The sequence below is a fragment of the Amblyomma americanum genome, chromosome 8 (assembly GCF_052857255.1).
Source record: "Amblyomma americanum isolate KBUSLIRL-KWMA chromosome 8, ASM5285725v1, whole genome shotgun sequence".
In the NCBI taxonomy this organism is placed as follows: Eukaryota; Metazoa; Arthropoda; class Arachnida; order Ixodida; family Ixodidae; genus Amblyomma; species Amblyomma americanum.
In genome coordinates, this window is record NC_135504.1 from 26,779,509 (window position 1) to 26,803,807 (window position 24,299).

Genomic DNA, 24,299 nt, shown 5'->3' on the forward strand with positions numbered 1-24,299 from the left:
CGGGATCCAGCCAAAGGCGCCAACCAGATTTTCATGACACAGCAGTTCATCCGATTAAGCCGTGGTTATTCCCCAATCGTCTGCCATCTCTGGTGTTTTCACGCTAGCCGGCCCAAAAGAATCGGTCAAAAGAAAAAGGGAGAAAATTGGTCGACGCCACTGGCTGAAGGGGCTCACTTGAGGGACATTTGTCGCTTCGTTCTTGAGTTTCATCCGACTACAGTCGACAGTCGCCAAGAAGGCGTAGCGGCTCGTGGACATTTCTGTTGGACGTCTAACTTCGTGTTCTCCATCAACGCTTTTCAATACTGCTGTGTGGCTTGGTTTGTCATGGGCTCCGTTATCTTGCCGTTCCCATTCGCTCACACATTCACGCCGTCGTCACGAGTTGACACTGTCAACTGTTTTTTTTTTTTCTGCGCGCGTACGCTTTCCAACGGTTGCACTTGTTTTTCAACACAGCACGGGAGATAAGCTAGAGTGCTCTAGAACAGTACGAGCAGTCAAGCGCAAGACCCAAACGGTCGGTTTGGAGGTGGATGGCGACACGTAACGCTGGCTCAACATCCGGGACTTCGGTTACGGATTGTAGTGGCGCCCTCAAAGTCGAGTGAACCGCTGCGTGTGACAGCAGACGCGTATCTTGAGCGATTCGACGATTCCCCACCAATGGAGGAGACTACTGGATTTAGTTTTAGCGCCGCTGTCTCCAGCCACGCGGCGTTAGAATATATATATATATATATATATATATATATATATATATATATATATATATATATATATATATATATATATATATATATATATATATATATATATATATATATATATATATATATATATATATATATATATATAAATGAATAATAATAATAATTGGTTTTTTGAGGGAAAGGAAATGGCGCAGTATCTGTCTCATATATCTTTGGACACCTGAACCGCGCCGTAAGGGAAGGGTTAAGGAGGGAGTGAAAGAAGAAAGGAAGAGATAGGTGCCGTAGTGGAGGGCTCCGGAATAATTTTGACCACCTGGGGATCTTTAACGTGCACTGACACCGCACAGCACACGGAAGGCGACGACACACTATTCCGACGGGCATAGAAAGTCCGTCATGGCGTTATCGTTGTATAAGAGATGCTTGAAACGTTCGCGCAGTAAATTAGCTGTGTTCAGAGCTACAATGATTAAACATAAATTCCGAGTAAACGACGGGGCTCCGGCTAAAGGCCTCGGGAGTCAAGGATCCCGCCGACCATCACGCGTTCGCGACCACACGAAACGGGCTCGATGACAGTAAATAAGTCACGACTCGGATTAAGCATTAGCGAGCCGCGCATGTGCAAGCCTCTCCCACCGCGTTATCATCGGGGCGCATTAAGCGGATGATGGCACTCGACGCAGCACTAATGTCCGGCCGGATGAGAGGAGCGCGCGGGCGAGTGATGAGCTTCTTCCGCATTAGCAAGAACAAACAGGGAGCAAAGAGCAAGAAAGCGCCGTCCCAGACGCAAATTAAAAACAAAAAGAGAAAGGGCCGGTAAGAGAAGAGGCAGCAGCAGCAGCAGCGGCATTATTGAGAGCAACGCCAGCCGGCCGAACATCATCGACCGGCAGGGGGCAGCACGGCGAGCGGCGGCGCAGGAAATGAAGGCAGCGGGGTCCGTCAGGTGATGCGCGTATGTGTGTGCGTGCGCGCGCGCCCGCCAGTAATGCATATTGGATGATGGCGGCGACGCGGAAAGCAATAATTGCGAGTGACACAACGTTACCAGGGCGGAGAAAAGGAAAGAGAGGGGGGGGGGGAGAGTGCGTGGCGCAGAAGATAACGCCACCTGGCGGAAGAAAAATTGACCGCTCTCGCCTTCCTTCGGCCGCTACCAAGCGTTAGCAGAGAAAAGGCGTCACACTGTTCCACAACACATGTGCGTGTGCGAGACGGAAGGAGACAGGGGAAGAGAGGGAGAGAATGGAAGGGGCAAGAACACCTATTTCTAGCTGCACCTCATGATTTCCTTCGCGTCATCCGCAACTTCCAGACAATTTATTTATTTATTTGCCTGGTCGTGAGGTCAGGCGCTGAAGGAAGGGACGAATGATAATTAAAAAGGTAAGCCGGCGAGAAGCGACCACACGAACAGAAATGTGCACGCACGAATGGACGGGAAGATGGCCTTTGGCCACCGGCAGCTAGAGGTTAATGAATCGAGCCACAGGCGAGTTGTCCTAGTGAATAAGTGAGCGCGCCGGAGGGAGGCCACTGGGAAAATGAGTTCGCAAGCGGGTTGGCGAGGGAAATTAACGACTTCGCAAAGCGTGGTAAGCAGCACGGTTTGGTTAACGGGTCGAGGAGTTTGTGTTTGCAAGAGAGCTGACTAGCATGCCATTTAGCGGATCTCTTGAGGACTTCAAAATAAGCTTGACTGTGATAACAAAACACGCAGGCGGAAGCATTCTGTTCCCGTGTAAACGTGAAGCAAGTCATCTCGTTCTCACTTCTCTAAAAAAAAAAAGTGCGTAACTTGCTAAAGTCAAAGGTATCTGCCTCCAATACCAGCAGCGATGACAGCATGAGATTTAGAACACTCGTTTTGGCCAGATGGTCATATATATATCGTAAAGAGACAGCGAAGACAAGCAGTGAAAGGAACCGACAGCAAAATACATTCCTGCCTATTGATTTCCTGTCTGTCCTCATCAGTTGGCTCTGCCTCACAATGCGAACTCGCGCTTTTACACAATGGCTCCTCCCTCCTCCGAATATGGCTTCGAGCACTGCCGAGTACTTGGAGCACTTTCTTTGCGACGTCAGGCAGTGACCGAGTGACTGACGCTTACTAGAAACGCGCACCGCGGTCTTGTGACGTCAAAGCAAATCCGACGCCGAACGTGGCGAAACAGGCCTACCCTGCCCTGGCAACGCTGGCTCCGTAAAATACACCGCCACGGCCCGGAAGAAACAAGACGTCTCACGGAGAAGCACAGTCGGCCGAGCTAAAGGGTGTCGTAATAGGCCGTAACCAAAAAATTCCCGCGTACATCTGCTCGACAAAAAGAATCAACGAGACAGGGGCGGAGTGGGAAGTGCGTGCTCAGAAGACTGCGCGCTCTGTACACGTTAAACACGAATACGCCTATATGGGAGCAAAAGGAGGGGGCGGCGGAATAAGCTGTCTCTCCAGCGCACAACTATCCGCGCCCCTTTCTTCATCGTAAGAATAAAAAAAAACAGCTCCCGTACACCTCTCAATGCTCACTTATTAATGGAATGGCATTACAGTTCATGTCAGGAGCAAAATCCGCCGTCCGGAGTCATGAACTTAGCTTGATGACCTCGTGACGTCATACCTACCTGCCAACCGGGTCGCAGCGTAGCGGATACTTGCTACTGCCGCCAACAGTCCGAACATGCCGGTTGATGGACCGACATTTGCAAAGAAATTGACGCAAACATGCACATATTTCGCGACACAAGCTGCGAAAAATATATCTAATGCTATAGCATATTCCATTCTTGAGTTGAGTTAGGCGCCTCCAAAGTGTCAGACTCAGTCCTTCCGAACATACAGAAAGAGAAATCAGAGCAGTTTCTAGTGAAAATGCGGGCAAAATAAGACCAAATTAGACAGCCACCCGCAACAGACGGCCACACTACACAGACGGGAACACTACACAGGCTTAGCGCGGCGGTCCACAAACAAGAAGCCACGGGAATCCTATGCTCTTTTAAGGCGCGTGTCCCACAATACCGTTTGTCAAACTACAACTCCGAAGACCACCGTACGGCGCGGGAAAAAATATTTTACTTTCCGTTCTCTTAAACCAGGCGGTGTTCGTGGCCCAACGAAAGTGGAAGCAAAAAAAAACCAAACTAGTTTTTCCCATAGCCGCGCAAAACCTGCCTCTAAATCGCCATTTTTCTTTCTTTTTTTTTCGCCTTCAGCCTTTGGGCTTCTCGTTTTTCACATTGCCACCAAAGCCAGCCGGTTCCAGCCAGCCAGTTCCGAAAGTCGCCACCACGAAAAACTTCACCGCTTGCGCGCGCCTTCTGTCGGAGAAAAAAGAAACGAAAAGTAACACAAAACCGGCGACTCCGACGAAACACACTGCAACTGCAGATAACACGCTCGAACCAGCTGAAATAAGTTGGCGGCCCGGAGTCCGGAATGAGAAAACTTTGCCGAAGAGAGGAAAGCAAAACGGGGGGAGGGGGGGGATGAATACGAATCTCGTTAGCGACTATATATTTTTTTCTTCTTCCTCTTCAACTTAGTTGCCGCCTTCAGCCCTTCTACGCGTTCCCTCAAAACAAATTGTTCGCGTCACGCAAACTTCCTGCATACGCACGCAAAGCGTCGTTTGTGTTCCTTTGAATGCTGCGAGCGAGTGAGGTCGTTTTTTCTACCTCCGCTCTTGCAACCTGTCGCCACAGAGCGCTTCGTCTATTAACGTTCACTGTCCAAAAGAGAAAAAAACAGTTTAACTAGATAACTAATTTCGACGCGAGTGCGTGCGTTTCTGAGCTTTTCCACTGACTCTAGACTGTTCTCGTCGGGACCCCATGCTAAACGTGTCACCGTCGAGCAACATCAGTATGCGGGTGTGTTTGTGATACAAAGAGAGAGAAATAGTCAGGTAAGCACACACGCCCTTTCCTGGAAGCCGGGACCCGACAGGGAAACAAAGTGACGCCGGTAACTGGCTAGGAACAAGAACTAAGCTCCTCAAAGCAGGTAGTTGTTTCCGTCGACGACTACATCACTTCGCAGAACAGAGTTTACTAAATACCTGACACACAAGCGTGCTGACAATTTTGCCCGATTTCCTTTCGTCTTGGCTTTAAGACTGCGTTGGGTTTTATAAAGCGCATAAACGACCGCGGCTGTAATTCGCCGGACGCAAAGTTAAATGTGTCTGTTTTTGTGTGTTGAAGAACAAAAACGTTCCTGAATTGTAGAAGTTTCGTCAGAACGTTTGAACAACGGGAAGGTCACAAGAACCGTAGTACGTGGGTCAACAATATCAAATGAGAAGACCGTATCGCCGAACCGAACTTCGCAGTGACCAAAGTTACACTAATAACCAAGAAATACTAATCTCTGTCCCACCCCTCCGAACCCCATCTCCCCCCTCCCTTTTACAATGCATCGGTATTGTGAATGCAATAATTACCACTGCAGATCAATACAACTCTGAAGAGATGCTAGCCAGCGCTGGCGGACTAAGAAAAATTGGACATGTGACAACCGTGTGTGGAATTTGATGTATTTTTTTTTTGTGCCTGTAACCCATTTCGCCCTTAAATGCCGGTCTGCCCTTGCCAAACAATCAGGCATAGTAAGGAAAAACTAAATGTTAAAAAAAGCAATTTCCTCTAGCGGCACCCGTCACGCAACCATACATGGCTGTCTGCTTATTTCAAACGAAAGGCAACTACAAAAGCCACTCACGCAATAAAAAAAGGAGATGTGGTTTTCCCTCAAATGAGGGCTCTATAATGGGCCGAATTTCGACCGTCGTCGTTGAAGTAACCCTTGCTATATACTTACCGCTAGCTCCATTATTAAAAAGAACGCATTATCCGCATTCAGCCAATGACAGGCACGCAGGTATTAGTGCAAATCACACGTTTTATTCCTTCTCGAAATCTCCTGAGGCGGATAAGGTTCATACAGTATTTTCAAATTCAGTGCATAAGTAATAAAAAAAACCGTTATGGGGCGCAAATTGAATGTTTTCTTTATTTACTGGACTTCCCTGAAAACTTGTCAAACGACGTAAGGCATCTTAAAGCCCGCGGCAAGGTGACTGAGCGTATATTTCAAGACGCTAAAGCGTGCGATTCCGTACGACGCCTCTTCGAAACGAGGCCCTCGATTCAAAAGCACCAAGCCAGGTGCGCGGCTGGATTCGCTCTAGCAGCGACGGCAACAAAGAAAAAAAAATGCTGGCCGTTTAGCATTGTTAATCACTAAATCCTGTGTGAAATCAGGTTTTTTTTTTCAGGTGGACACCAAACCCCCGTAAGTGAAAGCGCGATTGAAAGCGCGTTTCCTTTCCTTTCTTGATTAGCGCACAGATGGAAGTTGAAGACGACGATGTGCAATCACAGCACGCGAGTGCGTTGCAGTTTTAACACGAGTTTTTTCTCCATCCCGCTCTCAGTCAGTACGAAATTGAATCTTTACGGGCGTCGTATACGATTATGCACATTAAGCCATTCTCCCGTATTCGATCTCCAAGTTAACAGGACCCATGTCTTTGCGTCTTCCAATCGTTCAGCCTATATGCTATTACCACTCCTTTTCCCTTCAAAACGTTCCTGTTTCCAGCAATTGAACGCCCACTCCCCCGTAGTGGGAATGTGCCAGCTTTATTTGAGGCCAACCAACCAACCAACCAACACGAGGCGTGATCAGCAGCGGTGATAGCATAGTGCTCTCGTGATGTGGCCAACGAAGCTTATCTGTTTGCGCCGCCCTGGGTTCGAAGCCTAGTCGCGGCAATATTTATTTTATTTCTCCAGATTGAACAACGTCACCCTGACTCAAAGCTTCGTTTATTTCTCGCTATTTCCCGCATTACGTGACAAACTTCAGAGGCTTCACCACACACTGGCATTTTCGAGGTTATGAGGCCAATTCTACGTAGAAACATTAGCGCAACATAAGATACATTGACAAGAAAGGTGGATGGGATAACGCGCTTCCTTGTACGCAGAATGTTTATACGTAGAACTATGCACCGACTAGGCCTGCAACAAGTGTTACTTATGAGGCCAATAGTGCATTCGCACGAAAAAAAAAAACGCATAAGGCCTCTTCTGCGTCATATCTCCACATATCGTGGGCGGACCCCGTAAAGGCGATGCTGGAACGATCATTCGCTTTGCTCGAAACACGGGCTTTAAGAGGCGGCCCGCAGATAATGCGGGGAGCCGTTGTTTCAGGCATGCACAACTGAGCATCGCGCAGGAACAGCGCGTGGGGCCTCCAATGGGGATTTGGAAAAAAAAAAGTAAAACAACCGCTGCTGCGCACCGGGGAAGCGAGGGCGGCGTTCTGTGCTACGTGCGCGATATTCCGCGCCGGTTGTTTCCGCGAACGACGTCGGACGAAACGCGCGCGCCACGCGCGCAAGAAACGCACGGGCGATTTCGGTTATGATCATTGCCGAGCCATTCGTAGGATGCGTGCGCGGATACATATTCAAAGGCAGTCGCACTCGCTTCTTGCTTTCCCAACTTTCTTTTATTTTTATTTTCGAAGAAACTCGTCGCTCGAAAACCTCGCTATCTCAAGACGGTTTTGAAGTTCTCCTCACTTCTCTCTTTTTTTTCCCCCGAGCATAGAAACCTTCGCGCTTCATGTACTCAGAAAGGAATAGTCCCAGATGCACCATGAGCGCCGCTTCTACTAACAACCATAGCTTGTGCGTTCTACTCCTTGAAGGACTATCTTGGCTTCAGGCAGCCTACACCATAAGGACTAACGGGTTATCACGCGTTCTTCAACTCGTCAATGATAAATATGGCACAGCAAAGTTTCTAAACGAAGATAGCGGTAACATGCTTGCGTCTTCAGGCACGAAACAGTAGTCTTGAGAGCATCACCCTCTCTCTCTGCCCTCCGTGCGTACGACCGCCCATCTGGATGTATACCCGCCGCGCGAAATGTTCCTTTCTGTAAAGGGTACTTCACCGCACGCTCCCTATGCTTGATAGGAAGCCAACGCACTAATGAAGGAGGAGCAAGATCGGATGCGAAACGCGAATTTTTATTAACATTGGAATGCTTAAAGGCACCAACAGAGAGAAACAAAAACAGTGTAGACAGATTTTTCTTGACATATGCGAACCATGCAGCTTAAGTTTGAGTAAATGCAACAAGCAAGCCGAAGGCAGTCAAAGCTGCAGATTAGTGGCTCCTGTTTCGATCAAATCCACTTTTACGCGTAATGTACAGTTCTCTTCCCTAGCAACTCCTTCTCGTTCGAAACTGAGAAGAGTTGCGGAAAAAGTAAAGGAGTGGATTCCAAGAGAAGGTAAGCGTAGCAGGGAGCGGCAGAAGGTTAGGTTGGCGGATGAGATTAAACAATTTGCGGAGACAGGGTGGCCGCAGCTGGCAAAGGACAGGGTTAATTGAAGAGACATGGGAGAAGGCTTTGCCCTGAAGTGGGCGTAGTAAGGCTGATGATGATTATGACGATGATGACAACGACGGCGATGATGATGATGACGACACTTTGAACTCTTGCTGCACATAAAACGCCGCGTTTCCTTCTCTCAAACGAGCACCAGCGAAAGCTCGCCCGAGGCTTGTTGAAGCTGCGCCAGAAGCCATATAACGACCAGCCGCAAAGCGTCGGCGCGCACAAATAAACCCGGCGGCCAACGGGGATTCCCCAGCTAATCCACAGCGCACGCGTGCCGAAACGTGCAGCCAGAAACTGCCGCACCGGCTAATCTCAACAAACGACGCCGCGCCCGCTATGGCTACTGAACCACACCGCTATCAAGCCATGGCGACAACAACAGCCAGGCAGACGCAGGCACTCGTCAATTCAAGGCGCCAGGCGAAAACAGAGACAAAATGAATGGACGCAGAGAGAAAGCTGCACGTTTCACCAGAACCATGCAGCATTGAGAAAGCTGTAGCGAGCGTCAACAGGTCACGTCAGCCACATCAAAGTGGCAGTTGACTCGTGGGGAAGAACTTGCAAGTGGCGCGATATTGCGAGCTCAGCAATCGGAACACGTAGGCGAAGCGATAAGGAAGACGCGGCCATGAGCCAAACCACTTTGTGCGTGTTCCAACCGCTTCGTCACCTCACGCTCCGATACTCTCATCCCAGCGCTATCCTCTGCGGCACTGCACCGTTTAGCGCTGGGCGGAGCGTAAGCACCGAGCGCACTGCGAGTCTGCGAGAGACATAATCCAGGCCAACCCAAACTGGGCGTGTTGTTGCCACATAAACGAAAGAAAAATCGGGGCGAGAGATTTAAACCACAGCTCGGCCAACGCCAGAGACCGCTGCTCCCAGCTTCCCTGGCAACTCCAGCTGTCCACCGAGGGTGGCAGCAGTGCGGCGGTCTGACGGCGGGAATGGGGATCTATGGATTCCGGTCGGCCCTTTTAGAGCCGCCGCTTTCGCTCGTATTTATTTATTTATTTCTCCTCGCTTCCTCTTTCAATGTTGTCCGCGCGTGAAGCCGTGCAGCGCCGCGTCGTGACCAGAAGTTCGTATTAGCCCTGAATCCGTACAGATTTACCCTCCGGCTGACGGATAGCGCGTGCGTCGCTCTGAATCCGTTATCGCGTCCCGCGGCGGCTGCAGAGCAAGGCCCGATCTGCGCGGCGTAGATTAGGATTATGACGGCCGCGCTGTATCACCGACTTGCCCAAGGCGGTGCGGGCTGGGCAACATCATTTTCCTTTCTTTTTCTCTGCCCACACCAACACATGTATCGCCGACTCGCGACGTGTACGCACGGCGGCCGTGCCAGCAGACACCGACTGCGTTACGACCCACAAACGCCGCTACCCGTCTCCAGCACCAATAACCTCACAAGCAGGTCGGAGCTGCGGCTTCTGGCGCTTCTCTCTCTCACACCTTTTTCTCCTTCTTCCTTATTTCCAGTGGCGGCAAGAATTATTCGGCAAGCATCGTTCAGGTGGTTATCAAGCGGCTTCCGAGCAACAGCTTTGTTCAGTTCGATGATCCCGCGTGCGTGCGCCGAATGCGAGGCGCCCCCGTTTGCAAAGAGTGCGTCCGGCTTTCAGCGTGTCCGCTCACGATGTCAGGGGAGACACAATCAGAACAGAGGTAGAGGTGTGCAAACAAATTCTGTTATTAGGCGGACAGAGATTCCAGCGGAGGTAGGAGGGCTCACCTTTCTCAACTGGGGAAAACCTGCAAATGGACATGCAAACTGAAAGAACAAAATTAAACGGAGGTACCCTACACACCATATAAAGCAGAGTCAAATGTTTCTGGGTATCTAAATACTTTTTTTTTCATCACTTCCATTCTTCAGGACAGCTGCGAGTACAAAGGCTGCCCGCAGTATATCCTTAATCCAAGAAGAATCTTTACGACATCTCAGTGACAGCCTCTCGGCGAAATCCCTTTTCACCGCTCAGCAACTTCTCCCTTAACAGTCCCCCCCCCCCCCCCCCCCCCCCCCCCCCCCGGCAACTAGACGAAGAGGCTGTTGTCATAAAACGGAGTACAATAAGTGTGCGCTGACATCGAAATTTCCTCGCAAGCTCCACGGCAGAAAAGTTCGAAACTCTTCGCAAAAACCACGACTCCAGCGAAGGAAACTCTATTACGCGTGGAGCGGTTCATAAAGCAACAGTTCAATTTTTTTTTTCATTCATTTAGCGCATACCGCGACACCTCTGTGTAGCATAGCGCTACTTGCGTATCAACAACGTTTACTACGTACACCACATCGGTGTTTACCCAAACATCATAAAAGCATTATAAAAAATCATAAAAATCAAAAAATCATAAAAAAGCATCATCAAACGAAGCATCATAAAAGCATGCAGTGAGTAAGCATTAACCTTTGTAAACCTAAGAACTTACGAGACGAGGAAAAATAGAGTGTGCCCAAAACTACATAAGACAAACGCCAGTAAGCCTCGTTCAGCTTGCAACTTACGCTGCATAACTTGCGTCTCATGTAACAATGTCGGTACCAAATAACAGACAAAAACTACCTAGCCCAAGGATGCTACTCCGTTTAACCGGTCTCAACACGCCTGAAAAAAAAAAACAAATTGCGCCCCGGACTTTCTCAGTGCTTCAAGGCACATTGACGTCACGTGTAATAACTTCCGTCCCTTCCCCAACAGTAACTGAAACACTAAGGCACACGAACAGACCTTCAATGTAAATGATTGTCATTTGAGCCTACCCCTTAAGGATGATGATTACGACGACGATGAAAAAGTTTTTTTTTCTTACTCCGCTAGCAAGTTGGTAGAGGCCTGAAAGAGCAAGAGCAGCATATCCACTCTTAAAAGAATACACAGAAGCCATTACAGGGCGCCAAGCAGTAAAAATCTATACGAATTCTGGTAACACTATCCCCCTAAAAAAAAAAAAAGACTATTAAAATTCGGAAACCTGAACTGATTTCCGCGTTACGAGAGCACTCTGTCGGCCTGTTAATCCGCGAAGTTCGAGACAACGGTGAAGGCTACCATAACGTAAGTTAGAACAAGAAAAGTAATAACGTAGAACACCAAGACGAAGCAGCAAAACACGCTGCAATAACTGCAAGCGCGATAAGAAATGGCGCGTCGCAGTATTGAAACGCGCAGTCGGCGCTCGCAAAAATTTATCCTCCGCTCCCGGATATTCCAAAAAAAAAAGAAAAAGAAGAGAGAAGCAAGGCATGCACGACTACCCCGCCACTGCGCACGTGCGCGTCACGGGTGCATTAGTTTTGGGCCGCCGACTACAAACTCCGACCGCTGGTCTCCTTCTCACTGCACTTCCGTGCAGCACCGGGCGCAGCTGAAAGCGTGACCTGCCCATCGGGATGGCGAACATTCATCGGGTTCCGCGCACGCAAGGAAAAAAAAAAAAGGCGCCTCGTGATTGGTCCGTTTGGTGTCAAGCGGCGGCCAATCATAACTTCCAACTCCACGACCACCTACAGAGGCTCCCGGCAATCGGAATTCGCCTTCACTCGCCTTCATTTCGGTGAATTCGCGGTCGCCGACTGGCGAAACACCGCCGACGCCAGCTTCCACAGCGCTGCGCGCATTTAACGCGACGTTTTCCTTCTCGCTTTCCTCTCCTCCCCGCGTCGTCTGCTACCCGAAACCGGGACGCCATTCGCCGCTTGCGCGCTAACCCTTCCCATTCCAAGCCGGCGTCGGGTTTGCTGACTCCTCGTATACCACTCGCTGTTTCTGGCGGCGCTTTTTCCCTTTTAACCCGCGGTTACCACAATTCTTTTTGTTATTTTTTTTCACTCTACCCAGCAACCCTCGCCGTGAGCTTCCAACAGCACGGCGGAAGCGCATTAGGGCGCTATTAAGGTACCTTCTACTCGTTGCCGTTGCAGCTGCAGGGCAGTTTTGCGTGCGCATACATACGTCCGCGTCCGCGCCGGAGTCCGTCCGTGGTACACGCCGTCGCTTCGTTTCCGATTAAACGGGCCCGCGACTCGCGTCGTGCATTAATAACGAACCCTCCTCCTCGGCCGCACATGCGTGCTCGGAAAGCGATAAGCGCCAATTCGGCGCCACTGGCTTGCTTTCCGGAAGCCTCGCGCAATGCGCGCGTCCCGCTCAAAAAGCGCTTCCGATTCTCTTTCCCGCTCCGGTCCGTGAATTATTCACGTTGTTGCCGGTAAAAATCCTAAACCGGTATCGAGATGCAGGCGCGCCTGGCGGCGGAACCTGGAAGCCCGCGTGAATAATTAAGCGCAAACGGGCTCCGTCTTTGGACGCGCGCTGTATTATTTATTACCTTTTTTTTTCTTGCTGCCACGTGCAGAGAACCGAACCTTGGACGACTGCACGCAAAACGGAGAGCTCGTGAGCACGTACACCGGCGAGATATTTTGCGCGAACTGACAGACAGCTTTGAAACAAGCTTTGAAGCGTCCACGAGTTTTACGTGCCCTACGCCGTCAGCATGGGAACTAACACTAAGAAGTCGTCGTCCCAATTTGCCCTACACAAAGTAGGGAAAGCATATTCCCAACAGGTTCCCAACCGCTTCTGAAGACTCCAGCGGAAGTGAAGCTCATCTCGCTTGTTTTTCAGCGTCGGTTTCGGTTTACTGTTTAAACGCAAGGACTAGCTTCGTACAGAAGAGCACATCTCCCACACTGCCTGATTATCTGCGGAAAATCAGAATCTACAACGTCAATTGAGAGTTTTAGCACGGTCGGAGAGCCGTTAGGTCCAATGCGGAAACGCGCTTTCGTTGCCAACATTGCCGCAGCTGCCTAGACATCTGCACAGCCCTATTTACCGTACCACGGTGCTAGAAAACTCTCTAACAACCCTGTGGTGTCTACTAGCTGGGCGGTGGAAATGAAAAGGCTCAGGGGATAGCTCGAAAAACACTTATCTCCAGCGTAGAGTAACCGTATAAAAAAAAAGACGGAAGTGTCGGTGATGATAGTACAGGGGGTACAGAAAACAAAACTGAACCTGAGGTGGATCGCAAACAAGCTAGACCTCAATTACACTGCGTACAACGTCTCTTCCATTGCTGTCCACAAGGGCCCAACTAAGGATCGAGGAAGCCAACACCACTACAGATTGAGACCCGATACGACAAACGGTGCGGAGATGGGCAAGAGTCGACTGGTAGACGCGGTCAAGTCAAAGATGAAATACACAAAGCAAGAAACAGGAAAGAAACGTCAGACAGCCTCCATTATCCAGCGGAATACCAGCGGCTTGCGGGACACGGCTTGGAAAAAATAAAACTGCCCCGGACAAGACGGTAAACACACCGCGCAGATGGAAAGCCGAAGCCATCACGGGGGGGTCAACGGAATAAAGTGGCCGGCGAACAAGAGAAGAATACCAAGACAGGCATACGACAAAAAGAAAACAAAGGAGTGGTGGAAAAGGCGCGAACCTGTCACCTGGGGAATGCGAGTCGCGGATAAGGGGCCCGGAAGGAAGTACGTAGTAAAAGGAAACAACGCTAAACCGAAACGAAAGATGCACCGAACAGGAAACGGAGAAGAGAAATGTGAAACAGGCGTATATAAGGATCAGGCCGCGCGAGCCAATCGCAAGGACACGCCGCCCCTGCCTTGGGCGAGCTGATAGAGAGAAAGAGAGAGAAAATATTGAGAAATAAAAAGCGTTCAGGGCAGATGCAAGAGGACGCAGTCGGCGTTCAGGCCGAGTGACCGCAGCGGCTCAACGCGAGTGAGGCCTGGGCGACTGCCGCCTGGCCCCCTTAACGACTTCTTAATGGCCTCTCGGACGACTTGAGTCGCTCGCGCCCCCGAGAAAGACCCCCCATCCCTGCTTCTCTCTCCTTTCTGCGGTCTCTTTCTCCTCTTCTTTCACTCGGCAGCGCGGCCTGCTGGGCCTCGCCGAAACTGTGCAACGCTGTCGAACCTGGCGCTGGCATCAGTGTACACGACGGAAGGCCCAACTGACGACGCCGTTTCGCACGTAACAAAGGTTCGCGATTGGCCGGTGCTATGCGGTCAGTCAGGATAGCCAAGATGCCGGGTCGGTCAGGAGAAGCTGCGAGAAAAGGGGCCTCGAGAACCAGAAGAGCAGGCGGCCGATACGAGCCGTACAGCTTCCAAACGCGCTGCGTGCTACTGGTGAGACGGAGGCGAGTAGTGCAGTGCGGTCTGGGAGAGCAGATCTGCCAGCAACGCCCCCGGCCAAGCGCTGTTGTTGACTCGGCGCTTTTCTTCATGTTGCGCCTGTGACTCGGCGCTCGATGCGGCTCTGCATTGCTGTCGGAAGAGGGGAGACTGTGCAAGCCGGAACGCCTGTGGCGGCGCCATTACATGGTACCGAGTATTTCTGAGCACCAGCAGCGCAGGGAATGCGGGATCTATGCACCGAGCGGGCCATTAAGAAGGCTTCGAGCTACGAAGGGAGCCGTATATATAGTAGGGCCGCCTCTGAGCGGCCCGCGAACGCCGCGCAGCTGGTTCGTACGAGCTGCGACGCGGTTCTCAAAGACGAACCCCTTTAGCACCGGAGACGACGGACTTTATTTAGGTTCGCGCCAACCACGGCATCGCGCGATGCGAAGTTGGAACGCTTCTTCGATTCTCGCCGAGGACTCGCATTTAGCAAGTTCGTGCCGTACATATACAGACGTCCTGCGCGGGGTAGAACGCAAAAACGCTCATAGGCGTTAAGCGTGACTGCGACGGCCACTGATTCAGCTATACGGCTAGTCTCAAAACTTCCGACAAGTTGCGACTTTGCGCCGAGAGAACGCGCGCACGGACCGCCCGCTCAACAACACCCCACCAGGAGCTCATCAATTCGCCTTTCTCGCTTCGGTTTTGAGGAAATGTGTGCGTGTGTGCGCGCGTGTGTGTGTGTGTGGGAGGAGGGGGGGGGGGAGTATTAAACACTCACGGCGACAAGAATCATTTGTCAATGAACGTCGAATGAACACCGTGACACTCACCGAGAAGCACGTGTACGACAGAAGGCGAGAAAGACAAAACAAGATAAAGAGAGAAACACGGAAGCAAGAACGGAAAGAACGCACTTCCCGCCAGAAACTCATTAACCATTAGGCTGTAAATCACTTCCCTGAAAAATGATCCCTGCTAATCTCGCAACAACCCCCCCCCCCCCTTCCCCCCCACTGCCGTTACCTCAACCCTGGCTCCCGCCAAGTGCACGGGAAAAAAAAACGCGCCAAAAATGTCTTTCTCGGCAGCGAGAAGGGAGGGACGTGAGAAACAGTCCAGCGGCGCGTTACAAAAGTTCCAAACTCGCACAATGTTGCCGCCACTTTCGAGCTAGCGGTTCTTCCAGAAAGTCACCGACCGGACAGGAACAAAACCAGAGGAAAACCGAGAGGCTATATATCCTCCGACCGGTCAGGAAGAGACGAAGAAAAGAAAGAAAATCAGCAAACCCGAAAAGATGATCGGCGACTGCGGAGTTTTAAAACCGGCCGTTCCACTCCGCTGGCCCAGCCAGCACTTCGGAAAAGAAAACGTTGGAGCGGACGGACATCTGGGACCGGTAAGAACCGAGCGGGGGGCTAAGCTATATAGTTAAACGTACGCATGTAACTAACTTACTTACCGCGCTTAGCAATAAGTGTAAAGTTACTGACGCTCCAAACTTCTAAACAAAAAAAAAGCATATGCGGACGACTTCGTTGCCCGGAGTGGCGTCGTTCCGTTGGAACGGATTTGTTGCGTTTAGAAAAATGATTATGTACACATGTACAATTTGAAACGGCAACGCGTTACATGAACACTCACACTAAACATTCACGCTAGACAAGCGGAGCGGGTCAACAAAAGTACACGAGGACAGTGGATTAACATAAAAGGATTCGGGGCAGAATTTCGTTTCCTTCTCCTGAGAACACCCGTACTCTCTCGGGGGCAGGCATGGTCGTAGGAGACGCGGCGTTCATGACGATACAAGCTCAAGACACGCTCGTTGCGTTAACCAAGCACGGTACCGCGCAAGGAAGAAGGAAGGTAAGAGAGATAAAGACGACGTCATTTGCTACACTTTTTTGTATTTTGTTAGTTTTTTTTTCGAGCATTGCCCTCCCGTGCAGCCCAGGGCGTTGTAGGTCTTCCACTCCAGCAATTAGCAAAAAAAAAAAGGAATTGGCGGCAACACGCACGAGGAAAATGCAGACCCGCCGCGGTGGCCAAGCTCGCGAAGAGTTTGCGATGTCAATCCGGGCCCCATTCGGACGGATGCAGGCGCTTTGTTACGTAACAAAAAAATTAACGCGTTTACCCGCGAGCAATTCGTCACAAGTGCGCGATTCAAAGCGAAAGACGTTAGCGTCTGCCTCGCTGCTGACGCGCGCAATACCGCGTAGTGCAACGCCACAAGTACTACTCGCGTCTCGCCGTCTCTCCGCCTCAGTGACCGTCTTGCGCTCGGGCCGCGGCCTCAAACATGGAGACGAAACGGGAAGACTCTCGGGGCACGCAGACATGCCACGCAGAAACACCCGCACGCTGCGAGAGAGAAATGGGGAAGACTAGGGGGCATAGAACGAAAGTCCGCGGAAAGTGGTGCGGAGGAGACGGGGAAGAAAGTAACGGGGAGGGGCGAAAACACGCAGCCGTCATCACGACATCCCCGGCGCGCGGTCTCAACTCTGAACGCCCGGCCCAGCAAGGCTGGCTGCTCCGTCAAGCATGAACGTCGGGCGGCGGCCGAGAGACACGCGGGAACCCACCGCAACGCCGCACCGCGACACGGCACTGCGGCCAAAGAACGGAACTCGCCGGAGCGGAAAACCCGCGGGCAGAGCAGCCCGGGGCTCAGACTGCGACGCACTCCTGTGTGTGTGTGTGTGGGGGGGGGGGGGGGGGAGGAACTATGCCCGGACTTGCAGGGTCCCGAAAGAGCGCCCGTGAAATGTGCGCGCGCGCCTGGGCGAGCTGCCTTTGAGCGCAGGGAGAGGAGAATTGGTTATTGGTACGTATATCTTATTACTAGCACCGTCGCCCCTATTACTACTACTATCATTGTCGCTGTTGTCTGGTTTACTGCGGTCGCCGCCGTTGACGCGGTGCTCATAAACAGTTCGCGGGTCTTTCAGTGGAGATCTACTAAACCCATTACTAGAGCACGAGGAACGGAACACTGGAGAAAGGAACACGCTGGGAAAAAACACAGCGCGCATCTGCGCTGTGTTGAGTCCCTGCGTGTTCATTTCTTCAGTGTTCCGTTCACCGCGCTATATAGTTACGGAATACCGTCACCAACTCGTCCAACAACTTAACATGTTACTAAACCCCGGCAATGAGATATGGCTTTAAAAAAAACGAATTCAGAAGCTTCAAAAGTAATCGTGCTCAACAGCTCTTTATCTATTCGCCACCGATTGCGCCACACTTTTTTTTGTTCAATGTTTTGCCGCGTGGAATACGTTGCAAGTATGCACCCCGCACCATAAGCAATCGTCGTGAAATTGCTCGGCAAGCTCCAGTTTTCAGCGCTCTCCGTCATCCGCCTCACTCGTGAAGTTCCCTGCGCGCACTACGAGCAATGGTGTACACAGCGAGCTGCACAGAGAGTGAACTGGCAGCTTTACTTCTCATAGTTTTCTGCGCCGAGCGGTCGTCTCCAATTGTCCGGAAAAATTCAGCGCTACGCGTATCCCAACCGATAATACAATGGTCCGCGCAGTTGCATACGCACCATATGAAGCGGCCACTGCATTCGTTCGTCGGCACAACGGCACCGGCCCTCAGCCCAGAATGTGCAAATACGAGAGCCATGAGTCAGCGGTGCCAGCGGAGAACCAGGTATGCTGCTTCGTGAATTATATTACCTCTCCCCTATCCCCTCTTCCTGTCCCCTCACCTCTTTCATTTCATTTCTCCATTCTGCCTGCTGTCCTTCACTTCCGCTGCCCCACCTCGGGTGCTTCAGTATCGATGGCAGATGGCGGGGCTAGCAAAAATCTTTCCCTTCCTTTTTATTATTATTTTAATAAAAAAACCACTTACTACTGCTCTGTGAACGCCCAGGCTCAGAGGCTGCCTCTTCGACGCCTCGGGAGAGATAACCATTGAACGCTGCACGCGAGAATGAGAAACCGACTCGCAGAAAATTCACCGCCCGCTGCCATGAGAAAGCCCGCAACCACGCGAATTGGAAGAGAACTCTTTTAATCGAGAAATAAGCGGAAATTGTTGGCCGCTCCCTCTTCTGGGCACTGCCCGTGTCCCTTCTAGCCCCCAATGCCCCCCCCCCCCCCCCCCCCCCCCCCCCCGTTGTGATTCGCCAGTTAACATAAATTACGAGAACGCTTTGGTGAAACGCACTTTGATAAACCTATTTATTTCCCAGATTTCAGCATCGGAAACTAAAGAGGCCAAAACAAGAGGCGACGCTTTCACGCGACAACAGTTCCCACGCCTCGGACATTCTGATCTGGTGGCTCGACACCACGGTGGACCACATATGGTAAAGCATATAGCCACACTTGACCTCTGGCTCACTTGAAGGTCAACCGGCAACGCATGGCGAAATGGGCTTTACCTAGCGTAGTGAAGCTTTCGCTTCAATAACGCATTAGGGCACACACGAAGGTCACAACCGGAACTTCTGAATAGCAGTACTGTAAGAGACAAGTGCATTCAAAGCGGCAGGTGTGCAGCTGCAGCAGCCGCTGTCGCGTGCCATCGACCTCAATTGCGCATGCGCCACACAAGCTGGTGCTGTGTTTTCAACCAGCGTTGCCAAGGAGATGGCAGCGAAGGAGAGGCCCAAATGCGCAGAGCGGCGGGGTTTTGAAAAGGGGAGGAATTAACTAACCACCTGTTCCTGGAATGTGACAGTCGTCCACGGGAACGGCCCACACTGCTCCTGTGGAATCAAGTAAAACCAGCCCGCAAATGTACGCATAAAAGAGACGGAAGAACACGCGCCGCCACATATAAAAGGGTTCTTCAAACTAAAAGCGCAGCAAAGGAAAAAAAGGAGAGACAGAACAAAATAATGCAACGGACTAACGCAAGGCCCGCATAAGCGAAGCGTGGGGCAAAAAAAAGTAACGAGCCGTAGGCGGCAAGAAAAACAGGCCGGCGTCAAACCGCCGCTTAGGCACACATCAGCGAAGAAGGGTGAATGTGACAGGGCCACCGTGTACGCGGGAAGCCCGCATCGATCGGGTAAGGCCGCGCGCGTCGCCGAAGCCGTCCAGAGAAAAAAAAACAGCAAAACCAAAAACAAATTTGGCGACGCAACAGCATTCACACGCAGCAACAGCAGCCAAAGTCATTACAACTTGTACGCCCTACGTAAACACTGCAGGAGAAAACGAAACATAAATATAAAAAGGAAAAGCAAAAACAAGAAAAAATAAGTCCCAGGGTGAGAAAGCCGAAAAGAGGGGGGAGGATGAGAGGCTGAGTGCGAAGCGGCCCAGAACTTTCGTTAGAGCGTGTTTACTCGGAGCTGCGGGAGTGACGTCTCAAAACACCCCCCCCCCCCCCCCCCCTCGAACCAGGGCTCGCGCAACACGAACGTCAAAAAAAAAAGTACAAAACGCGCGCGTGCGCGCGCTCTTCACTTAAGAATCTGCTTTGAGTCATTTGGCGACGGCGACGAACGTCCGAGGATGTTGTTCCAAAACTCCCACTCCCCGCCTCTCTCTCTACCTCCGATCTTTTCTGCGTTTAATTTTCATTCCTCGAACTCTTTTTGTTTGTTTTCATTCTTCTTTATTTCCGGCGAAGTTTTACAGGCACGCTTCGATTCGCGGCTTGTTCATCCGTATATTTTCAGTTTATTTCAGGTTCGGCGTGACCCGGTTCGATTCTTGTTTCTGGTTGCTTTTAATTCTCGGGGGCGATGCAAACAGCTTTTTTTGTTTTTCGCTGAAACTGAGAAGCGCGCGCCCGCGTTCTCCCGCAGGAAAGCTGTTTGCAGCGGGTCTTACGAAGCGCCGGCTCAGCCGAACGACAAATAGCGGCGACCTCGCAAACCGAAGCCCACGCGAGCGACCCCCAGAAGAGCCCGGACGCGCTGCTGGCTCGCATATTGTGATCAGCTGAGACAGCCACTAAAAGGGGCGATGGAAAATGAGGGCGAAAAATAAAAAGGGAGAAAAAGAAATAAAAAGCAGATAACCGAAAAAAGAGAAGCAAACTAACGCGAACGCGTTAGGAGAGACAACAGAGACCTGTCTCTCTCTCCCTTTTCCTTGCTGGTCCTCTTATCTGGCTGAAAAATGGAAAGCTTTTAGCCGCCATTATATGTGCGCTAATTTCGTGCTATATCTCACTGAACAAATCCCTGCAGCATAACGGAAGCTATATATACAGTCGAACCTGGTTATAACGAAACGGTTTATAACGAAACAATGGGTATAACGAAGGAATAATGATTCCCCCTTAGAAGCTCGCTCAACGCCGGCGATAACGAACCTATGCTATAGCGAAATAATCTGGTTATTCGATCCCTTTGAGTTGTGGTGGTTCATATGTTAAACAAACTGGTCGTTGTTTGAATGATAGGCTGAGGGAGCACAAAAATGATGTCAAGAACGCTGCCCGCCACATTGGTGTTCACTGTCGTGATTGTTCGTGCCAGCCTCTGTATGACAAAAGCAGAATTGTTGATAGACACAAAGATCAGCTGACTAGAGAAGTTATCGAAGCGTCTGAGATCTTGAAGCTGGGTCAGAGGTGCGTAAGCACCCTTTCTGTCGCTATCTTGCAGAAAGAACATGAATTTTGGACACGTGTTAGCCTTGTGTTATCAAATACGTGCCTGGTTGGAGGGATATCTGTCACGGTTCTTTGTGTGTTTTTTTCTGTTTTTCTGTTTTTTCAGTGTCCCTGGCGGCTTTATAAGCATGGCTCACTGAATAAACATTGTGTTGTTAGTGAGCGCTGTGTATCGTCCTTTCTTGTCCTCTGGCCTTGTGCCGTTGCGCTGTTTCACTGGAAATCATGTCAGACCAACGCGCCCATCAGTTATTGTTGTACAGTTTCGATTTCTGTTATAATGAGGCTCTACTGCAGTTAGCTCCTGGGCTTCGGGAGTAGGCGCTGTTCGCTGTTCACAAATCAGGAGAAATGGCGATTGGTCGCTGGCTCGGCTGCCGGAACGTTGCCACTCGAGAATGGTCAGCGTGCGTGCCGACCAATCACGAACAAATTCTTCACGCCCAAACGGGTACGGAGGCGTCTACACCTTCCCCGAACGCTGCACTCATTTTGCTCATCGGACGCAGGGCTATATATAATCCGAAAGCGTGTTTACGCTCTTGGTTAAATCTGCGCAGACAGCAAACACGTCTCTCTCTCTCTCTCCCCGGCCGCACGTCCGCATACGCGTGTTCGTACAGACAGCCCCGGCGACATCTGCGCTCGGAGTAATTCGCACGCTGGTCGATAGCAAAGCGCTCCAAGGCCACCTAATCGGAGAAAGCTAAGCGGAGGCGTGTAAGGCGTCTCGCCGTCTACGAATACCAAGCGCCCGACCCTTTAAAGTTTGGCCACCGAGTCGGGCCTTTGGGAGGGGTATACATTTTCCGGGAAAAGCAATACAAAATTGGCGGTGGTTTAGTTATGGTTAAACCTGGAGTGACGCGATAGCTACAGCTGGCCGAGTGGAACTTGGTCACGTGACCAACCACGTGACAGCGTGGTGGCGCAGCCACAGGGTTGCAGCACAGCCGCGCTGAAGGCTCGAAATGCTAGCGTATTGTAGCTATCGCTACAAAAAACAAAAAAAGCACGGGACACTAAGAAGGCAAAGACGCGGCGGGGCCCCTTCGTGACGAAAAGACTATATACAGCGCGCGGGAATCGCGTCCTATTCACCGACTGCGCCGCCTCTTCCACCCACCAAATCCTAGACGATTGCTTCCACGCACCCATCTCGATAGCTGTATGCTTTTATTTATTTTTCTTCTTTCTTGTCTTCTCTATACAGCATTTCCCCCATTCTTTCGTGGGAAGACACACAACGAAACAGCGGCAAAGCGTGAAAAGTGTTGCAACGCGATCGCCGAGGTATCGGAACGCACATACGCTGCTACAGTGAGGAGCGACGTCTCGCTCTGGCCCGGCCGCTCTAAGCCGGATTAGAGCGTTCCAGGGGATTTCTTTCACTCTCTCTCTTGGAAGCGATTGCAAAAGAGGAATAAAGGAACGGGATCAAGAACTGGAGGTGAGCGCCGGTAGACCGGGCGAGGCGGTGTAGCCCGTATCAGCGACCGAATCGCCATCCTAATCCTCACTCTACGCCACGTCTCAAAGATTAGAAAAACCTAAGTAACAGAGGGAGAGTTGAAATGCGCCGCGATAAATCCTTGCAGGCGGAGAAAATTGGACGCTTGAGCCGAAGGAAACGCCCGGGAGAGGAAGTTCAGAGAAATAGACGAAATGGGGGGGGAGCCAGAACAGCCAGACAAGAAAAGGACAGACAGCGAGATATATCGAACGAGAAGACAGGCAGGCATTGGACCATGCGAAGAGAATTTATACGCGCTACAAAGAGACGTAGCGAAATCAGACATTTTAAATCGGGCATTCTGAAGTTTGCAGAAAGAAAAACGAGGGCGATGGGTATTTTTCGCACCGAGTGACCGCGACAAAACTCGGGGAGAGTGAGTGTACGGGGGGGGGGGGGGGGGGGTGCGTTCCTTTGCTTTCGTTAAGTGGCGAAGCTTGTTGCTTAAACTTGTCGCGTTCAAGGGCCGAACTTGATAAGCGGCGATGTTCGAAAAAAAGCCGCCGAAAGAAGGCAAAAAAAGAAAAAGAAAGGTATGTAAGCAAGAGCTTAGAGATTTCTCAATCCTTCTTATTTGCGGTTGCCTTGAGCCAGCTGTCTGTCGTTTCGGTGGCAACCGCGATGTTTATTGGTTTTAATTAAAACAACAAAATTGGTTAAGTGTCCATAAATTACTAACAATTAAAAATGTTATCAAAATCTAACACGCACCTTGCGATGAAGCACTCCAAACCTATAGACTGCTACAGGGATGATGAGCAGCTGAAAAAAGGCGCGGAGGGGGGGGGGGGGGGGGGGGGGGGGGGTTGCAAAGTGCAATGACAACACCACAGCGCTCACTGAAAACTAGTACTCGCGCACATATTCTAAAATATATCAGGTGTCCCAGTTAAATACAACGAAGTTTTATAAAATACGAAGTGGTTCTAGGCAAGTCAAACCAATTGAGTTATGTTGAGAAACCTGAGGCATAGTCAGCAGTGTAACGTACTAACTTTTTAAATATTGGCTTCGCGTAAAAACAAACTGCCAATTAGAAAGTTGCAGACGACCTTGAAAAACAGCCGGCTGAAGCACTAGCAACAAAGAACCGCTTGGCAGTTTTTTTTTTTTTAACCGGCCCTATAAAAGAAGCACTCGGAAATTCAAAATCTACCAATTGAAGGCGGAGCTACTTCAGCATTCTGATTATCTCATATTCCGCGCCGTGCCGTGTAACTGAAATCCTCCAAGTTAAAGCCAACGAAATCCTCACATGTGGCAGAAAATAAAATGGCCGGAAGTGCGATTTCAACGCCAGCTGACGCGGTGAGAAAACCTGATGCTAATCTGACAGTGTTCAGTTACTCTACGCAAGGCTACCCGCTAAACCCGCATGCAGAACCTTGCAGAACCGTGCTGCGCGTTTTATTTTTTCAGACTACTCCCATACTACCAGCGCCACTGCTTTAAAAAACCGCGCCGAATTAGAAGACGTCTTACCGGCGTAAACTATCACGACTAGTACTTTTCCATAAGCAGTGTCACCATCCTTGGCTTCACCACGATTTTTTCCAATCACCATCAGCCTTCTTTCCGCGGCTCGACCATGCGTACAAAGTTAAACGCATCGCGTGTCATCTATCTCCATTTGCGAAGTCGTTCATTACATGCACTACCATAGAATGGAACAATTCACCAGCGCACATGCCGTTGAATCTAACGCCTCCACATTTCTTGCTCTCATCCGCAGCGACGTTGGCATTTGAAATGTTTGAAGAAGTTCGCAATTTTTGAATGCCTCCTTTTTTCCAGTTGCAGTACTTTTGCGATTACTTCTGTTCTTTTCGTGCCTAATACGTACACTGTACTATTTTTCA

At 50.6% G+C, this 24,299-nt stretch overlaps 1 protein-coding gene across 11 annotated transcripts in view; it reads right to left on the reverse strand.

Annotated features, from left to right (window-relative positions):
* Positions 1-24,299, reverse strand: part of LOC144101188 (RNA binding protein fox-1 homolog 2-like) — a 437,474-nt gene that overhangs the window by 268,936 nt on the left and 144,239 nt on the right. The gene's annotated exons all lie outside the window — the stretch shown is intronic.